General features: G+C 36.1%; 1 protein-coding gene across 2 annotated transcripts in view; it reads left to right on the top strand.

The window, feature by feature from the left end:
- LOC120782734 (leucine-rich repeat-containing protein 15) overlaps nt 1-21,457 on the top strand; it is a 151,023-nt gene that overhangs the window by 106,957 nt on the left and 22,609 nt on the right. The window contains exon 4 of one of the 2 annotated variants that reach the window (XM_040115166.1): nt 2,324-2,375. The exons of the other annotated variant lie outside the window; for it this stretch is intronic. The gene's annotated coding sequence lies outside the window, so the exon portion shown is untranslated. The remainder of the gene's footprint in view (nt 1-2,323; nt 2,376-21,457) is intronic. 2 annotated transcript variants of the gene reach the window in all.

The raw sequence follows: 21,457 nt of genomic DNA, 5'->3' as shown, positions 1-21,457 counted from the left end.
GCGAAGCAAATGGGTAAAGGCCAAACTCTACAAGTCACTCATCATCCCCGTCCTGCTATGTGATGCAGAGCCATGGACGATGACAACATCGGATGAGTCGTTAGCGATTCTAACAAATGGGGAGCTTCTTGCGAAGATAAGGACGTGCGAAAAATTTCAGATCGATATCGCTAAAACCGAGGGGGTAATCGCAGACCAGCAGTTGGACAAGCAAACGGGGCTGACCAAATTGGCACAACTCTTAACGCTGATCACTTATATACATATATAAAATTTTGTTTGATATCTCCAAAGTTTTCATCTAGGTGTTAAGAACTTTGTGTCAAACTTAGCATGCCCTTTTGCAGTGTATATTTTATTAAATTAGCACTCTACAATATTGACCATTAGCAACCAGGCGTAAATAACAACAATAAGCTTCCCTTAAAAATTTTTCGAAATCTTATTTCTATTTATTTTTACACACAATGCTTTTTAAGTCCTCTTTAAGGCTCTTCATTATTTGCACTTAAGTGATTGCGCTTCTAGCGGCAACACTGTGTGAGCATGCCACTGCGTATGAGTGCCGTAAATAAAGGTGTTAAAGTGGCTGCTGTGCTGCATACTTAATATGCGAATAAACATACGTACGTGTAGTCATGCATAGCGATTCACAGCTACACACACACACAATACAACTGCATTGCTTGCCAGATTCATACAAGTATGTACATACATATATGCATTGCACGAATGTGCATAGTATCTCTCACATACTCACCCATTTGCATACATGCATATTTATAAGGCAGCACACCGCATATATTTACATTTATAATAAATTTCTTTAAAATCTTCTCATCTGCCACCCAGTATGTGCGTATGTGTGCACCACTTGCTGCTTGTCTTCCACTCTATTTGCATACATTTAGGAGTTTCTTGCCATTCTTCAATCGAAAGCTTTCCTTCCTGCTGCAACGCGCGCTCTTTCGACTTACTTTTATTTGCACTCAGCTTTATTGGTTACCTGCTGTCATTTACCGTTAGCTATCCTGTGGCTTCTTGAGCAGCTGAATTGCTGCTTGCCGCACACTTTTTAGCCACTTGACATCCGGCTGGCATGGACCACAAGCCGAGCGGTTGCAAGTGCTGCGGTTGGCAATCTTGGCCACTAAATCTAGTCTGTACTGCAGCTTTCGCCATTTTATCTTTTAAAGCTTAGCTTCATATGTTTATGTAGTTGGCTTGTACTCGCAGCTGTTGTTTTCTTTGCATCAAAGTGGTTCACCTGCTTGCTAATTTTTCTCTACCGATTGCTTTCGATTTTCCAACATTTTTGCAAATATCCTAAATTGTAAAAGGACCTCGCAAAGATTTCATACGCTCACTATTAACCTTTCGTTTTCTTCTTCTTTACTGGCGTAGATACCGCTTACGCGATTATACGCGAGTTAACAACATTGCGCCAGTCCTTTCTTCTTATCGCTACGTGGAGTCAATTGGAGATTCCCAGCGAAGCCAAGTCCTTCTCCCCTGGTCCTTCCAAGGAAGTGGAGGTCTTTCTTTTCCTCTGTTCCCCCGGTGGGTACTGCGTCGAATACTTTCTGTCTTGTAATTCACTGAACGGTGAAATGTCGTCTTGTATCTCGTACAGCTCAACATCTGACCACTAAAGCTTGTGGCTGAGTTGCACACTGAACGATCGGAATAAAGTGCTTGTATGGAAAGTTTTTGCATTTGCTAAGATATCTCCACGAAATTTAACAAATATTATTATTGAAGACAGTTCTACAAGCTGCGAAAACATTTTTCAGATTGGATGACTACAGCATATAGCTGCCATACAAAGTGACTGACCGAAATCAAGTCCTTGTGAGAAAAAATTTTTTTGTTTGACGAGATATCTTTACTAAATTCGAAGCGGGTTATTATCTAAAGCAATAATGCAATCTCCGAAGAAATTGTTCTAATAGGATCACTATAGCATATAGCTGTCATATAAACTGAATGTTCAAAATCAAGTCCTTGTGAGAATTTTTTTTTTTTTGAGAAGATATCTGCACGAAATTTGGTACGGATAATTACCCAAAGCAATCTCCTAACATATATTTAGATTGGACCATTATAGCGTATAGTTAGCATACAAACTGGCCGATAAAAATCTATAAAAACTACTTTTTATACTGTTTTATGGTATAAGAAATGCACCTGTAAAGGGTATTCGTTGCATGCGTAGTATACGCTCTTTTTCCTTGTTATTTGTTTTTATTTACTTAAGGTTTTTATGTATTTTACATGCACATATCATATAAATTACTGAAGCTATATCTTCTTTTGTTTTCAGAACAACAATTAAAGAATATTCTTCATATCGAGCTTATGCCTAAAAATTAAAGGTAAAACTTACTTACTTTTGTTTCAAAAATATTTATATATAATAGCTGTTTCCTCTAAAATAAGTATACAAACCTAAGGCTATATCGTTTTTTTTTTTAAACAAAAAAAATTCTTCCTCATTCCATAAATACCCGGAAATTTTAGATTTTTCATTCAAAAAATTTAAACTCAAAAACTGAAATCACAAATTATAAAAATTAAATTAATTTAATTAGTATGAAAATTAATTTAATTAAATTTAAAATAATGTAAAAATTAATTAAATTAATATAAAAAATAATTTAATTTATTTTAAATTATTTTTTTTTACACATCCATCATATTGCCATTAAAAATCTTCCACTTTACGTTTTTGCTTTCCGCATTTTTCGCATCTTGATGAAATTTTCCACTTTGTGCCAGTAACGCTCAGCAATGCAATTTGCACAATTGTCTCTGCACAAAACAACGAATTTCGAGCACTTCACTGCACTTTCGCAATCAGCCGTGAAAATTACTTGTTTAACAAATTTAAAAGCACACACACACCATCAATCATCAGCATGAGGCGCATAGTTTTTCAAATTATCATTTGTCAAAATTCACAAACTCTAATTTTCCACTAAACTTCGGTGAAATGCAAACGCATAATCGGGGAATAATTTAATTTTACGCCCCAATACAGCCAACAGGCGTATTTACCGGCAGAGCAAATTTATAGCACAATAGCATGATGGCTGGGAATGCATTAATGTGTATGGTATCTGTATGTATAGTATGTATGTATGTATGAATGTTCTCTGGTTTGTAGCAGAGAATGCGAATGCACTTCGATACATGTTAGAAAATTTAAATGAACATTTTTCATTTACTTATTACAACATTTTTCTAATTTTTTTTTTTTTAAATATTTTCCCAAAAAATTGTTTCAAAAAAATATTCTTAAATTTTTTCAAATAAATATTTTTCTAAAACAAATTTTCAAAAAAATGGAGGGATATCCTTCAAAAAATGTTTTCAAATAAATATTTTTTTTTGTTTCAAAAAAGTTGAATTAAAAAAAATATTTAAAAAAGAAGTTAAATTTTTAAATAAAAGAAAAAATACAAAAAAAAAAATTTTAAAAATTAATTAAAGATTATTCTTCAAAAACATGTTAAGAAGTTAAAATTAAAAAAAATAAATAAAAAAAAAAAATTAAAAGAAAAGTGCACAAAATATTTTTCCAAAAAATTAAAAAAAAAAAAAACATTTTTCCAAAAATTTTTTTAAAAAAATTCAAAAAATTTGTTCAAACATTAAAAAAAAATATTTTTCTAAAAAATGTTTTCATGAAATTTTTTTTTTAAAATAACACATTAAAACACATAATCTTTTAAGAAGTGATATTTTCCTTAACAAGAAATCTAAACTTTATATGAACAAGTTGCGATTTAAAATCTGCTTGTACATACATATTTCTACCCATTTTAAGTCACAACCAAGAAATCTCAGAAGCCAAGAGAGTTCTACAATACTGCGCAATGCGCTCAACTGAATATTGTTGCGGTTTCCTGTGTTATTACACTTGTAGTTTGTGGAATTTTACTTTTTAACTAGTTGTTGCTGCTATTGTTGTTGCTATTGTTGTTTCTATTATTGTTATTATTGTTGCATTTAATCATGTTGTCACATTTGCTTGCATGTTAAGCAGTCGGCGAATAGTTGAAAACGAAATATACGAACAATAACAACAACTAAACAAGAAAAGCTCCCGTCACGTGCTGCACTCAAAACTGCACAGCATAAAAGCCGTATGAAATTCATACATGCCCAGCAATGCAGTACCTCTACTTGCAAGTCATGCCACACATATCGCTCAGTGTAAAAAAAAAACACATACCTATGAGTGTGTATTAAATCGCAGACACATTGGGTTTTGTATGTACATATGTGTGTACAACTTAATGCATTTGAGTGTGTGTATGTGTGTGTGGGTAAGCACGCGCTTCATTTTGAGGCCGCACGTGCAGCAACTGCTTATCATTCACATGCCTTGCATGTTGCATACTTCTGGGCTATACATATTTGCATATGAATTACATACCTTCACACACACGCACAGCATATACGCTTTTTGCACTTCTTTCGCAATTCAGCCTTATTTTAAGTGTTTTACATTCACCAAATTGAAGCTTCCACCATTCAAGTGTTTGGTGTATTTGTACATATGAAAGGCATTTGCTATACACACCCAGCAAACCCAAATCAAGTGCTTGTATGGAAAACTTTTCCATTTGCAGAGTTATCTGCACGAAATTTCTCACGAATTATTTTGTAAAACAACGCTATAATTTTTGAAAGAATTTTCAAAATCGAATAACTATTGCATATAGCTGTCATACAAACCGAAGATCGGAATCAAGTTTCTATATGGAAAACTTTTTTACTTGTGAATATATCTCAACGAAATTTATTATATGTTATTTTTCAAGGTAGCGCTACAATTTTTGAAAAAAAATTCAAAATCGGATAACTATAGCATATAGCTGTCATATAAACTGACCAATCAAAATAAAGTTCTTGTATGAAGAACTTTTTTATTTGCAAAGTTATCTTCACGAAATACCTCTTGAATTATTTTCGCAGACAGCGCTACAATTTTTGAAAGAATTTTCAAAATCGGATAACTATAGCATATAGCTGTCATACAAAGTGACCGTTCAAAAAAAAAACAAAAAAAAATTATATACGCTTTTTTGCTTTTGCTGTAAAGATCACGAAATAGTGGTGGAAATGTAATTATTGAAAATTAAGTATGAACTTCATCTAACTTTTGTCCAAACGATTACCTAGTACTCTATACATATGTATATAAAGTTCCCGCCAAGTGCCTATATACTCAATAAACCAAGTTTCGGCAGCACCCACAGCATTGCTTACTGCGTGCTGGCAAAATAAAGTTTGTCGATATTTAGAAAGATTGTAAAATTTCGCACGATTGCACTTAACTACCAGCCGCTCGCAATACGATGAGTGTCGTAATACGTGGCGTATGAGTAATGTGAGTAGATGTAATGCGAACAATTGTGGAAACATGTATGGTGAACATTTTTTTCTCCACTTTTCGCAAATGTAATTCAATTGCACATAAACAATTGTAGTAGAATTCAAGCGACTGTATTTACTGATTCATAGCCGATCATTTGAGTATATATTGCTGAAGTAAATGTGCTTGCGCCTATAGTTAGGCTATAAATCGACGAAATATAGCAGGAATAGAACGCTGAAATCAATAAGCCTAGAAATTGTATATAATATTTCGAAAATTTTTTGCTACAAACCGCTATTCTGTCCAAAATTTCTGTATAAAAACAACAACAACAACAATGACAGTGAGCTGAATGCAAAACCAGCAAGTTTAGAAGTAAAACTCAAATCGAAAAAGTTGAAGGTTAAAAAAATCGCATAAGAAATATTAATTAATAACAGCGGTTTTTTTAGTTTTACCAATACATCTTTGCCTTAGTGCTACCACGCCAGTGTTAACGCGCTTCACTACTTGCCTGGTGCTAACACTACGCTTAGGGTTTTTGAATAATAAAATTCTTTTCTCGCACAACAATTTCAGCACAATGAAAAACATATGAAAATAAACTCTGAAAATGTTTATTGCACCTTCATTTTCATTTACTACCGCTTTAAAGCACATTACGTCAACTTTTTTGTTTATTCCGTTATTAAAACTTTATAATTTATTTTTTTTTCGTTTTGTTTAACCTCTTTCAACGCATTAGCGTTGACTACTCTTCGAGTAACACTTCTTAACTCTTATCATTTACCCTTATTTTGCTTTAGTTACCATTAAACTAAAGTATCGTTTTTGTTACTGCAACTCGCGTTGTGGTTGTTGTTGTCGTTAGTGCTGAGAAAATAACACGCCAACACTTTAGCTAGCTTGTTGACACTATTTTGCAGCAAATTTTTTTTTTGTTGCATTCTTCTGTTTTTGCACGTGTGTTCTTCGCAAATACATGTGATTCGCATTCACTTTTGCCTTCAAACGTCAACAGTTGCAAAGCAGAGTGTTACTCATACGCCGTGTATGGCACCCATGAAGCACGTTCGACGAGCACGTTTGCCGCCTTACAGCATCGTCGCGTTGTCAACGCTATGCATGCGCTTGTATATTTCTTGCTCATTAGTGCAACCTTAACGCACACTTTGAGGTTATGATGAATTTAGTTCTTATAGCGCGTATATTTGTCCCAGCCTCGCGTGGCAAACACCCTTCATGAGCGGCACAAGCAATATTACAAGCGGCTCCTTTGGCATCGACTTTTAAGTTGTGTTTCTTGTTTTTGCTTTTTCTTGTTGTTTCTTGTGACGCTCATACGGTCTGTATGGCAGATGCTTGCGTGTATTCATATTTTTGTTTTCTACTCATGTGAATAAGTAGTGAAAGAAATGCGAGAAGCGAAGAAATGTGTGTCACCACAAGAAGTTCACACCTGCCGCAATTGTCGCAGCATTATTACTGCGCGCACACATACACGCATACATGCGCACATTTAGGTGTTCTATGTGTTTCTGCGCGCAACGTGTATGTGTGCGCTTCGGTGCGCTAAAAGCGTTAAAAAGAAGGATGTGGAAACCGTTAATAACGCCGGAACCGCCAACTGTAAAAGCATCGAAACTAACGGCAACTTCAATCAAGTCACTCATGGTGTTGGCGGTGTTGCCATTAGCGCCACCAATCAGCGTGCAATACCCTAACACGCGTACACACACACACACACGCACAAACACGAGTGCTTAGAGATAATTGCACTTAAACGTCTGCTTAGAATACATTTGAAAAACTCCATAATTCACATTTCTGTTGGATGTGTGGTTAAGCAAAATAAAAAAAAAAACATTAAACTCATTTGCACCGAAGCTTTAATACCCTTCACAAATACAAAATACGAGTTACAAGAACTTTGATCGGTCAGTTTGTATGGTAGCTATAGCATATAGCTACCATACAAACTGACAGATCAAAGTTCTTGTAAATAAGTGACGCGATCTGAACAATTTCTTCGGCGATTGCAGCGTTGCCTTAGACAATAACTCGTGTCGAATTTCGTGAAGATATCTCGTCTAAAGACAAAGCCTTCCATGCAAGCACTTTATGCCGTTCGTTCAGTTTATATGGCAGCTATATGTTAAGATGGTCTTATGTAGGCTGTTCCAAGAAATGAGCAGAGAAAAGAACAGGTGCAAAATTTTATATCGTTATCTAAAAAATATACGATGTTGATGAATGGCTGAAGTAACTTTTAAAGTGTTATTTGAATGGAGAAATAATAATTCACTTTTTATATATGTATGTAAGACAAACAAAATACATACAACGAGTTTTTTCAAAACGACGCTACAACCATAGACTGATAGGGACAGCAAACGATGCCATATTTTTCCCCGCTCATTTGACATTTTTCTGCAGTAAGTTTTGCCATTTTATCATGAAAAGACATATCCAACAACGAGTCGAAATTATTAAAATTTACTACCGAAATTCGAAGTCAGTGACCTCAACTTTGAGAGCGCTACGTCCAATAATCCTGTCAAATCAACAATTGAGCGTCTAGTGGAAGAATTTGAATCCCCAGACACATGCCAGTAAGAGAAAGATCCAAATCAGTCTCCATTCGTCGTTCTCCAGCGTTTGGCAACTCTGTAACGTCGTTTTGGCAAATTTTGCGAAAAGATTTTGGCCTACATCCTTACAAGATCAAATTGACACAAGAACTGAAGTCGCTTGAGCACCAGAATCGTCGTAAGTTCATGAATTGGGCTGAGCAACAACTAGAAAATGATCAGGATTTTCATCGAAAAATCATCTTCAGCGTTGAGGCTCATTTCAAGCTGAATGGCTTCGTCAATACGAAAAATATGCATTATTAGTCAGGCAGCTGAGGTTGTGGGGCAAAATAATTTTGTCATTTCCGTCTTCCAACAAATCTTCCTCATTCCATACCGTACAAAATTGACTGAGACTATTTAGGTGAGGTTAGGTTTGGTGGCTGTTCCAGAGATTGCAATTATACTACTACAACAGGTCAATTTAAAAACAACTAAAATATCTTCAAGGTTAATACACCGATTATAACGACTCTTCAAATTATCGATACCACTTTTCTAGTAGGTTTTGTCCTTCGCTTCAAAGTAGGCTTCATTTTCAGCGATCATCTCTTCATTCGACGAAATTTTTTTCCCAGCAAGCATTCTTTTGAGATCTGAGAACAGGAAATAGTCGCTGAAGGCCAGTTCTAGAGAATCCAGTAAATGCGGAAGCAATTCGAAGCCCAATTCATGGATTTTTGGCAACGTGTTCACTGATTTGTGACACGGTACATTGCCTTAGCGAAACAGTAACTGTTGATGGTCCTTCGTTTTACAAGGTGGTCAATAAAAATGCTTCCATGCGCATCCCAAAATACAGACGCCATAGCCTTGCCAGCCGACAAGCATTAAAACTGAACTCGCCAACACGGGACTATCCAGAAGGAAGAGTTGAGATGATTCCAGCTCATCTTCTTCCATACAGCTTTTGCAGCTGGCGTGTGGTTAGATTCTCAACCTTGGCATGGACGCCGATATTTCAATGACCTGTTAGAAATTCCACAACTAGGGAGACGCTAACCTAACTGAGGGCAAAGAACTCTCACTATCGATCTGGGTCTACGAGGATCTTGTGACAGCGCATGAACTGATGGTAGCCCAACACCAGCCAAGCTTCCGCGAAGCCCAGCCAACCAGTAGTAGAACGCACAGGGAGAGATGAACACAGACCTGTTCCCATTTCACTAATAGTGAGGTACCTTCCCTTGCCAACTCAACAACATTACAGTTCCACTGTTACCTGACACCCATACTAATCTTACCACAAAGTGACTCGATACCATTTATAACGATTAGAAATTCCTTAACGTAAAGTTAGTGAGCTAGTATTGGCAGCCTGCTATCAGAGTGTAAGGTCACAGTGTTTTCTGCCGCTACTACAACAACAATAGTTTTCTAATCTATGCGCAATGAAACTCACTGCCTTCTATTCTATGGCTTCTACCCACCCACAACGCCAACGCAGGTTTGTGGGCAGAGAAAATGCCACCAGAGTTTGTATTGGTGACTCCATGTCTTCATTCGAACTAGTCCACTCAGTTGTAGAAACTCGTAGTGCTTGAAAATCGTCGTGTTGGCATCAGCATAAAGCACGTCAATGATGGACTTGCACCTAAATCTTTGAAAAACCTAAATCTTTGTCGAGTAGAAATCGCAAAATATATTCTCGATAACATAGCTGAGGACCCGGAATTGATTAAACGCATCATTATTGATGACGAGTCGTGGGTTTATGAATATGACGTCGAAATTATCCAACAATTTAGCGATGGGCGCTCCAAAAATTAGTCGAAACCGAACAAAACAAAATTAGCTGCAGGCACTGAAGACCATCCCAGCCGATATTAGAAGCCTATAATAAAGATTTTTATTAAAATTCTTGAAAATGTAGTTATTTTTTCAGTCTGAGTCAAATGAAGTGTAAACCTCAGACCCTCAACAGAAAATAATTCGACTGATATTTCGAACAACTAATTATTTCCAACCATTTGCAGACCAATTGGAAAAGATCTCTTAACTTCGTCTTTAGTGGAACAAGCTTTAAGTGCGAAAGAAAAACTTTGCACAAAATATAAGCTGTAAGATCTAATACCAAGGTCTAAGCCAACCAAGAAATTTAGAAGGAAACATTAGTTTAATAATAGTCATTCTTGTCCCAACAACCAACTACAACAAAAAAGTATCGCACACACATGAAAGCAAACTTCCGTTGGGGAAAATCAATTAGGACACCAAACAGCGACACATTAACGATTACTATTGTGCCAACCAATAATAATAACAACAACAGTAAACGAAAACATTAATTTTCCGTTCAAGAGGAATTGCCATTCAACAGCAACAAATAAATAAACTTTTGTGTCAGCAACAGTTTGCATCAGCACCTTCCCCCTCCGATTTACGCCCTTGCAAAAGTTCCCAAGTTTATGCGGAAAAGTCGCATTATTTCCAACTGCCAACTGCCAAGAGCAGCAAACATTTTTAATCACTTCAATACAATGATAAATTGGCATACTTTTCCAAAGAAAATTGCGCACCAAAACGTGCAGCACGCGCAAGTTGTCGTCAAAATGGCAAAAGTAAAAATAATAAAATGCGAAAATGCGAAAATGTAAAAAGTGTGCAAATTCGCAAGTTAAATTGAATTTGTTAAAAACGCAAACTATCAAGTTTCGCTTAAAATGGTAAGCGATTTTTAAATGCCCTGCAAACTGATGACCGCGTAACAAGTTATATATGTACTGTATATACATATATTTTTGACCTACGCGCTTGCACCCTCACACCTGCTTGCATTGAAAAAAGTGACACTGTTGTTGTTACTGCTGCAATAAACTTTCGCTTACCAAGCAGAAAAACGAGTGGCAACTCCAGGTTTGAGCTTTAATATGTAAGTGTGGAAGCAACATTGTCGAGACCCGAATTTCACATAACCTTAAAATGTTTGATGATTGTTAATATCGCTAATGGATATTACAAGTTATAACTGTTGCTTCTAATGCCTTGTTCAAACTGTTCAAGTGCTTGATTTCTCGCTCCATTTTCCATTTAAAATTTAAACATTAAACATAAGCAGTAAAGAAGGCTTTCGACGTAGATTATCACGACAAGAGTGCATCGATGAACTAAAATCTTTGTATGGCTATGAAGCACCATCCTATAGCACTGTGAAAAACTGGTACAACGAATTCAATCGTGGCCGACGCTCGCTCAAAGACGAATTCCGTGAAGGTCGTCCAAAAACAGCCGCTGTGCCAGAAAACATCGATGCCGTACGTGAACTGATAATGCAAGACCGTCATGTAACATACCTTCAGATAGAGGCATGCCTATACATTTCTCCCACCAGCATACATTCGATATTGCATGAACACCTGGCCGAAAAAAAGGTCTCGTTGGATCCCGTACAATTTGACAATCGCTCAAAAAAGGCTCGTGTGGATTGGTGTAAAGAAATGCTGAAAAAATACGATCGCGGTGCTTCAAAAGACGTTAATAAGGTCGTCACAGGTGACGAATCATGGATCTATGCGTATGAGCCCGAAACAAAACAGGAATCGACAAACAAAAAAACTTAAAAAAAAAAACAAAAAAAACATTTTCGTTGATAAATATGCCTATTTACATTATTAGGCCAGAAATATACATATATAGCAACCTATGTACTCATACGCTGACCGACATATCCGACAAAAGGTTTGTTAGAAAAATGACATTATGCATGCATTACGCCATATGGGAGTTCGGGTTAGTATCGACCCGATTTTACCTATTTATAGAAAGAATAGCCCACATAAGTACTAATAAATTATTCTATGAGATTCATTAAGGTATCTCACATGTCATTACCAATCATATGTAGTAAAGTCAAACAGGTGTTATATGTTTGTTATATAGGGGCTAGGTCAAGTTTTCGCCCATTATATACATATATTTATCCATTTTAGGCACAAAGATACACTGTCAACAATAAAACATGCTCTCTCATTTTCATTAAGATAACTCACATAACTCACATGTTGGCCGGTATATGCGGTATAAAGTCTTCTGGAAGTTCGAAAATCGTTGTGTTAGATATATGGGAGCCAAGTGAAGTATTGACATCATTCAACGCATTTTCGACACGCAGACATACCATCGTCTTGAAAAGATTATATCTGAATTTTAATTATACATTGTGACAAAATAGCACCCGGAAATTTTCATTAAATTCACCGAGGAAAAGATATTTCAAAAATATATATTTGATAAGTTGGTAGGACCTTACTTAATTACTGTGCCAAATATGAGCGCGATTTGTCAACCAGTTTGTTTACAGCAGCTGCATAAGTCGGTACGCCTCAGTAGGGTCTTGCGATTTTTACAATGGATAAAAATATCGAACAAATAATTTGACTCAAATTTGTATTTCTAACCAAGTTTTATGTGCGGAATAGCTGCGAATGTTGGAAAAGGCTTAATTTTTAACTACGAACGGTACAAAGCCTTCAAAGACGGTCAAGAGATCGAAAACCAAGAAGATATACTTCGTTCTGGACGACCTTCGACCACTTCAACTGATGAAAATATGAAAAAATATGAAGGATATGGTGCTTGAAAGTGCTCACGCAAGTGTTAGTGAGATCGCGGGAGAGCTCGGCATTCCGTTCGAATGATTTTTATGGATATTTTGGATATAACTGCCGATGAGATATTTGTTTATGAGTTTGTCTTGCAAACAAGTCTATAATCATCGGAATATGTAGAGGGAAAAACAAAGAGTCAAAATCAAAACAAAATAACAATGTGATGCTCATTGTTTTTTTTTCGATATTCGTGGTTTAGTGCATCATGAATTTATTCTGCAGGGACAGACGGTCAATAAGGAGTTCTCCTTAGCCGAATTGAGGCCAGGCCGCAAGCCGAACAAGTTTTTTATGACACTAAAGCCTGGCCGATGCCTTTGTGAGAGAAGAAAAAAATTACTACAGCTATAACGAAGCTGCAGCTGCACTTTTCATAGCATGAAATGGTATAATCATCTTGGTTCTGAGCGGTCAGTTTGTATGGCACATATAGTGGGTGTGAAGATTGTAATATTGCTTCAAGCAATAATCTATGCTGAATTTCGTGAATATATCTTCTCAAACCAAAAAGTATTCGCTACAAGGACTTTATTTTGATTGAGTCAACTTTTTCGGAAGCTATATGTATACTATAGTAGTCCGATCCGAACAACATGTTCGACACATGAAAATCGTAAAAACCACGATTTTTTATTAAATTTGCTGCATAAAATTTTCGGGTTTCCTTTTTCATTTCCATTTAATTACCATTTGTTGGCTGGTTCAATATTTGAATCTCGTTGCTAAGGCGATGCACGCGAGCTGTCTGGTATACGGTAAATGCTGCTGACTCCACTGTTTTTTGTTAAGGCTACGAATGTGCGAATGTTGCGAATACATATGGCATTTACTTACCGTTATTGTTGTCTGGTATGGCATACCGATAAGCAACGGCGCGACATGGTTAACGTCAACTCTGAGTTAGGACTGCCTACCAACGATTTCGTTGCGAGGTAAATTTAAAAAAAATCATCGAAGCCCGGCAGGGTAACATGGAGAAGCCTCACGTTGCATAACTACAATGCACAGCATAGTGAATAGCTTCCTATCAGCGAAAAAAGACACCCTGCGGCATGTGGAATGGAAGGTAGAGCTTGGCACAGCTGCGACATTTACAAATTGCATTAAACGCGAATGATTTACAAGCAGACAACCAGGCAACCGACAAACGCCGTCAAAATGCCACGATTTCCCTTTCGATCGACGTTTCGTATGAAAATTTCACGCACCGTAACGCGTACTAACCGCCCAGCAAGGCTTCTTAATCAACGCGCCATGCACATCTCTCTTAGAGCGACAGCCTTCAAACCTAGCGTCATTCTCAAATAAACTCTGTCCACACGCTTTGCTTGCGTCAATTCGTTTGCGCTGCAAACGTTCACAACCACTCAGCGCTCTTCAGTATACCGTTATCCTTGCCATCCTTGAGTTTTCTTGTGCGCATCATTCGTTGTACGCGATATGTAGTAGGAGAGCGCAAAACAGCGGTTGCTGAAACTGTTGCCTCCTTCTCGGGTCACAAGACCTTAACTGAAGCGCATGCAGCTGCATTGAAAACTGTAAATCTCTGCTGCCACACTGGAAAACGCGATTCGTTTATTTTTTCTTCTGCCGACAAAACTAAATCCGTAAACAGCGCTACAAAAAAAACTCAACTAAAACGAATACAAACTTTTGAGCAGCAAAAAAAATGTCGAAGTAACTAAATACATGAAATTGAATTCAAATGAGTTTTAATTATCCTGCTAATGTTGTAAATCCTTCGCGAGTGCAAATAAAGCACTTTTTGCGGCGGTGAAAGCGCGTTTTGAGCTTTGAGTTGGCAGAAAATTCCCTCTGTGTTTTGTTGGGAGATGAGAAGCTTAGCGTTTGTTCACAAAAATTGCTTTGAATACTTGTTTGCGAATGAGAATTTATTTATGAATAAATGTAAAATCATCAACAGCTTTGTTGAGAAACATGGGAAGTATGTATGTATGCTTATTACTTACAGCATTTACGTTTGTGAGAATACACAAATTGAAAATAAACGGCAACCAAAGAGTAAAGATTTTGCAAAATTTAAACCGGTTATGCGATAAGGATGCTAAAAAAATATTATCGATAACTTACATTTATCGATATTTACAGTTATGGTTTATCGATAATTTAATTTATGGTTTGTCTCGTCTCTATCGATAATATCGGTATAATTACGATAAGGATGCTAAAAAAATATCGATAATTTACATTCATCGATATTTTCAATTTAGTTTGGTTTGGTCTCTATCGATAATATCGGTATAATTAATTGCTAAAAAATGTTTTCGATAACTAACATTTTGCGATATTTTCAGTTATGGTTTGATCCGGTCTCTGTCAATAATATCGGTATAATTACGATAATCATGCCAAAAAAAATTTTATCGATAACTTACATTTATCGATATTTTCAGTTATGGTTTGATCTGGTCTCTATCGATATTATTGATATAATTACGATAAGTATACTGAAAAATGTTATCGATAACTTGCATTTATCGATATTGTCAGTTAGCGTTTGATCTCATCTCTATCGATAATAACGGTTTGAAAATTGTATATTCTACCTTAAAATTAACTTTTATATCTTCAGCAAGTACTATGGTAAAGGAAATTGTTGATGAAAGCGGAATACAAGACTCGTTAACATTACATTAGACTTACTACGGTCGTGAATTCTCTCTATCTTTCCTACATTTTTTCAATTGTTACCAAAGTAATATATCTATAAAGCTCTCACCAAAGCTTTTGTTTTGGCTCTACGCAACCGTAATAAAGCCAATAATGTTCTATCATGTATTCGTATGGTGTAAGACGCTCGAAAAGACTACACTTGCTAAGAAGCTAGAACGGGTCCAAAGAGCAGCTCTCATAGGCATCTTTGATACACTGCAGAATACACCAACAATAACATTAATACCATTTTACACCCCAGCAGATGAATTACTACGAAGTACGCTCAAAGGCTCAGGGAAGCTGGGCATACAAGTATGAAGGGACCGAATAAGGATATGCCAAAATTTGCTCCTCCTTCAACTGCATTCCGGTAAACTTAGATCACTGCGTCCCAGAGGATACTCATGGCAACTTTTTCTTTAATCATAGAACCAACGAAGGATAAGTAGATTGGGGGAGTCACTGGAGAAGAGACGCAGTAAGTTTTTTCACGGATGGTTCGAAGGTTGGAGGCGCAGTTTGCTGTAAGCGGGAGAGCTGCTTAGTCTTAGCTTTAGGCTACTAGACCACTATAGTGTTTCTCAGGCATAAGTGGCAGCTATTGAGGTAGGGGTAAATGTACTGCTAGGAAGTGCAGCCTCTTTTAGGGATTACATTTACTTTGACAGCAGAGCGGCTTAACTCGCTAACTATGTGCCTAAAGGTAGCCAATGAGTGTCTTTGTTCCCTAGAAATATCATCAAGGTCCTTAATCATCAGACTAGTTTGCCTGGTCATAACGGAATCACTGCAACAACTGCAAAGCCGACGAGCTAGCTAGTGGCGACACTCTTGCCCCACTCATAAGGCAATGGCCGTATCAACAAATTTGTAATATACTCAAAGCGCTAGTCGAACACTAGTCAGCACAACAAATATGATATTCATAGAATTAAATTGGTTAAATTTTGTTATTTGCTTCATTTTAAAACTTAGCCTTCTCCCCTTGTTAATAAAAATTGCTAGATACAACTTCAAATATTTGTCAAATCTTTTCACAATTTTTAACTTCAATTAGCAGCCAACTAAGTTTTATATAACACTCTAAAAAGTTGAAAAAATGAGTATGTTTAAAACTATTTAAAATGAAACTGTGTGTCTAATTAATTGACTCTAAATTAGTAACATAAAAACTGAGTTAACTTAGAAAAATATGATGGCAGCTCAAAAGTGTATCACTGCACTCAGAGATAAGTGAAAACTGTATACAGTGTTTTGTTTTTCATTTTTCGTGATGAAAAAATGGAAACACTAGGGTAACAAACTAACTTTTGTTAGTAAGAGAGACGCTCTATAAGCGAATTGCTTACTTAAAATAACCTTAAAATATTGGCGAAGCTACTTTTTGTTAAAAATAATATTTTTTTAATATTCAACGTGGAATACTACATGGAATACTACAGTTCATAATTTCAGAAAACTGCAGTGTTAACGAAGTCAAAAGACATCACGAACATTTACAAAAACAACCGAAACATATTTTTCATTTCTCTACACATAAAAAATTACAATTAATTCATATACATATTCTAGAAAATGGACCACTGTCTTGGCAAGTCCAACTTTATGACGCGCTGACATTGCCTAACCACAGCTAAACAGTCTGGTCAGTTTTATCCTCTCGGCGTTTCCGTTAGTCTCGCGCTCATCGCGCTATGTACGAGTAGTTGCAACTCGTTGAAAAGTTTATACAGCTTTTAGTGACAAGTGCAAATGGAGAAGTGCATTTGGAAAGTTTTCAAATAAAAAAATATATAAAACTATTTAAAGCAAAAATACTGTAAAAAATACTATCAACAACAGAACAGGCAACTAACAAGTACACGAAGATGGGTCAGAAAGAGAACATGGCAAAAAATAAAATAAATTATTGTAAAATAAAATCAAATCAGGAACATCGGAAGGAAGGCACAAGCACTAAATAAAAATGGTTACTGCAAATTCAATAAAAGTGGGTAATGGCAGCTGCGTTAACCGGCGTTGCCAGCGAATGCAATCAAATCACTTGCACACCCACCGGATTTGAAACCAGAAACAGTCGAATATAAACATATAAGCTACTCGCTACTGAACGGGAATGAAAACTGAAAAAGCATTCATGACGTAAACTACCAGAATCAAGGAAGAGACTGGTTATTTACAAGCTTTTTTTTGGCTGCTAAAGCAAATCTCAAATCTCTGTGTTAAGACCTATACAGCAACAATACTTATATTTGTCTCTGAACTTCATATTTGCCCTTTTCAAAGTCACCATATTTATTAAAAATTGTTCACTAGAGCTCTTCAAGTTCCAATCTAACAGCTCCTGTTCCCGTGCTCATTTAGACATTATTGAACGTGAACCTAACATAAATCTCAAAAACTTGTTAAATAACCTCAAAGTTGTCTATTCAGAACACTTGTGAAACTGAACTAAATCTTACGGTTGAGGCCACTGACTTCGAATTTATTTTAATAATTTCGACTCCTTGTTGGATCGTATATCTTTCCATGATGAAATGGCAAACCTTACTAAAGAGAAATGTCAAAAGGACGTGTAAAAATATGGCGTCTTTTGCTGTCACTATCGACCTACTATTGTTGTACCCTATTGAAAAACCCTATGTGTTGATAAAGGACAAAAAAGCATAAGATCTTGGCTTGGGTATTTTGGGTTTCATTGCCTAATTTATGAACTCTTTGTTTGTCCTCATGAACTTTTGAATCAAATTTTTGATCAAATTCCAAATTTCTATAACCCTCATCAAAGACTCGAGTGCCAAGAAAAATGGGTGTTGTCGTTCGTCGCTTTTCCTAATAGAGTAATTTTTCGGTTATAAAACGTTCTCCAAATAGTTTTGAGAATGTTGCTGGCGCTGAGTTGATCTTTGTCGCAATTAAATTTGGGATCGTTCCCGTTACGTAGACTAAGTAGACCTGGTAACTGAATTCTGATGATCTAATTTAATCTTAGTGTTATATAAATTCCTTTTTTTTTCAAACAAATCGGAACCATTAAAGAAGAACACGAAAGAAATAAGAAGGAAAAAGAACTCGAAAAATTAATGGCCGGGAGATGGGATTTTTCTCAAACAATAACACATAAAACATTGAAAATCTGTTGCCCCGAACGATTTCCAATTCACTTATAAGCTACTCTTCTAAACATTTTCTAAACGAATTTTCGCATTTTGAGCGGAATAAATCGCCTGCAGATGCCTATGACTATCTTCGTCAAAAGGGCACCGAAAACAACTACACTACTGTAAGTGGCATACTAATTGTGCTAACAAGCATAGAGTACAACAACAAAAGCGAACAAAAATCGTCTGCATTCAAATAACCCGTTACACCAACAACATTACCACTTGACGACAACAATAGCTCGGACGAGGTGCAACATACAACTGCTGTCGGCAACATTCTCCCAAGAGGCCTAACTGGTCGTGCAACAATTTCGAGTGTCTGCAGTGCGCTCAACAGATGGCTGAGATAGCGAATTGTTGCAGCAACAATGGTTAAAGCAGAGCCAACAACAACTGACCTATTTGTTGCTGGAAACAAATAACAAAAAAAAAAATAAAATAATAAAATGAAAAACAACAACAATAAAGTAAAAATAGAACAATAGCTTAGTGGCGTGCGGCAAACAAATGGTCGCGGCAGTGCACAAAAACAACAACAAAAACCATGCAAATAAAAGCAATAGAGAAATGTTAAGGATTGAAAGAAGAGTGGGCGTAATGGAATATAAAGCGAAATGGCACAAAAGGCGACGAAGCAGATGCTTTCAATTACCCGTTTGTTGGTTGGTTGGCTGGTTTGTTGCGGACAAAAAAGCGTTTTAGGAGGTGTAGAGAATTTATGCCCCGAACGTGGTATATAAAGTATACTACGAAGTTTGTCACACCTAGAAAAAAATTATCCTATGAAGTATATATATATGTACATATGTATATATCAGCGTGACGTTTATCCAATTTAGCCATGTTCGTGTTTCGGTATATAGCCGAATTTGTCTCATAGTCTTTGAGATATCGATCTGAAATTTTGAACACGTTCTTTTCTTCTCAAGGATCCACTCATTTGTGAGAATCGGCGATACAGGAACACTAGAGCATATAGCGGCCATACAAAAAAATGCGAGTTTCGTGAAAAAGTCAAGTTTAGATCCCCATATTACCTCGCCGGTGTGAGTTTCGACTTTGTCGTAATGGGCACTTTTGTAGAGTGTACAATTCTGAGAAATAAGTGTCTAAAGTCAAAGCGATGCCATAAAATGCCTCTGAGCTATAGAAATTGAAAGATAAAATGTCACGGTTGCCCTGTATTTTCAATGGAAATTTTTTACATGCCTTGGTCCAGTCCTTAATGTTAATATTAAAGTATCAAATTTTCAAGGAATTTTTTTTTTGGGTATTTCTAAGGAAATTTCATGATAGGATTGGAAAAAATTAATAGTTAAAAAAAAACACCCTAATGTACATACATACATATGTGTAAATACAAAAACTCTCATGCACACAAAAAATTAAGAAATCGGACATAATAGGAGATCTTTCTAAAAATGTAATATACATATGTATATACACACTCAGCACGATATTTTAAGCTATTCTAATGCCAGGAATTAAGAAAATATTTGGTAAATAAATACAGTTATGAGTTTGTGTGGCGCTTGAGAGTTTGAGTATACCAAAGGGTAAAATGAAGCAGTAGGAACAGCAACACAAATCATGGCTTGGTTGGGATATTGCCGAAAAGCGCAGAGTCCATACGATATTAGAAGAAGAAAATCTGCTTTTGATTTTCACGAATAGTTCAATTTATTTTCATTGTCTTAATAGTTTAAAAATAAATAAGTTTGTTGAAATTTCTAAGAAATTTTAATTAATTTTTATTAACATCAAAGGCATAGTATATGTATAAGTTTGCCCCGAAATGTATACTAAGTTTTTATGTCAAGTGAGTTGCAAACGAACGATATTTACGGTATGGAATTGAAACTTTGCACACGTTCTTTTCTACCCCAGAAGCTGCTCGTTAGTCGAAATCGCCGATACCGGACAACTATAGCATATAGCTGCCGTACAAACTGAACAATCAAAATCAAGCACTTGTATGAAAATCTTCTTTATTTGACGAGATATCTTTACTAAAGTCAGCATGTGTTATTGTCTAAGGCAGTAATGCAATCTTCGAAGAAATTGTTCTGATCGAATCACTATAGCATATAGCTGCCATACAAACTGGCCGTTCAATATAAAGTTCTTGTATGGAAAACTTTTTTGTTAGACAAGGTATCTTTACCAAATTTAGGATAGTTAATAGCTCAAGATAACACTACAATTTCAGGACATATTATTCAGATCGAACCACTATAGCATATAACCACCGTACAAACTGGCCGATGGAAATGAAGTTATAGATATTTTTACACTATAAAAACTGCCACTGTGTAGGGTATTATAGCTTTGGTGCGACTATAGTTAGTGTTCTTATTTCGTTATCATAGCTGCTTCAGACTAGAACTTTATTGCGAAAACTATGCAACATTTTCGGTTGACTATTATATATAAATGAATTTTCGTTGGAAAAAATCGCGCATAAATCAAAAGCGCGTACAGAATTTTGACAAACACAAAGTTGAAGAAATCAAAATAATAATAATAACCACAATAACAGATGACTACAACACTGCTTGCAACATTAAAGCGCTACAAAGCGGCTATATAGCGCGCGAGTGTAAAAAAAGAGAGCAAAAATAAGAGTGTCAGTGCCAGCAGTTTTCTTGCATACTCAATAACTACAATTTATGCCACCAATTTGTTGGCGCTTTGTTTGCTGTTGCATGCAACATGAATGCGTTTTTTGTTCTTTTCTTTTTTCTTTCGCTTGCAGCATGGACAAGTGCTGACTGCAAAAATATGCCACCATTTATTTGCACACAAGCAAACACACACATATGTACATATGTACATACAAATGGTAAGACTTGCGCGCTGTTGCCGTCGCTTTAAGATTGATCGTAGTTTGGCAACTTTTGATTTTAACTTGAAAAATGGAAGAAGGCAAAACTTTCACTAAGAGCTCCAGCATATTTCGGCTGCTTTAAAGCGCACGGAAGGTTGCTGCCT

Source organism: Bactrocera tryoni, chromosome 1 (assembly GCF_016617805.1).
Source record: "Bactrocera tryoni isolate S06 chromosome 1, CSIRO_BtryS06_freeze2, whole genome shotgun sequence".
NCBI lineage: Eukaryota > Metazoa > Arthropoda > Insecta > Diptera > Tephritidae > Bactrocera > Bactrocera tryoni.
This window is presented reverse-complemented; position numbering and strand designations above follow the sequence as displayed.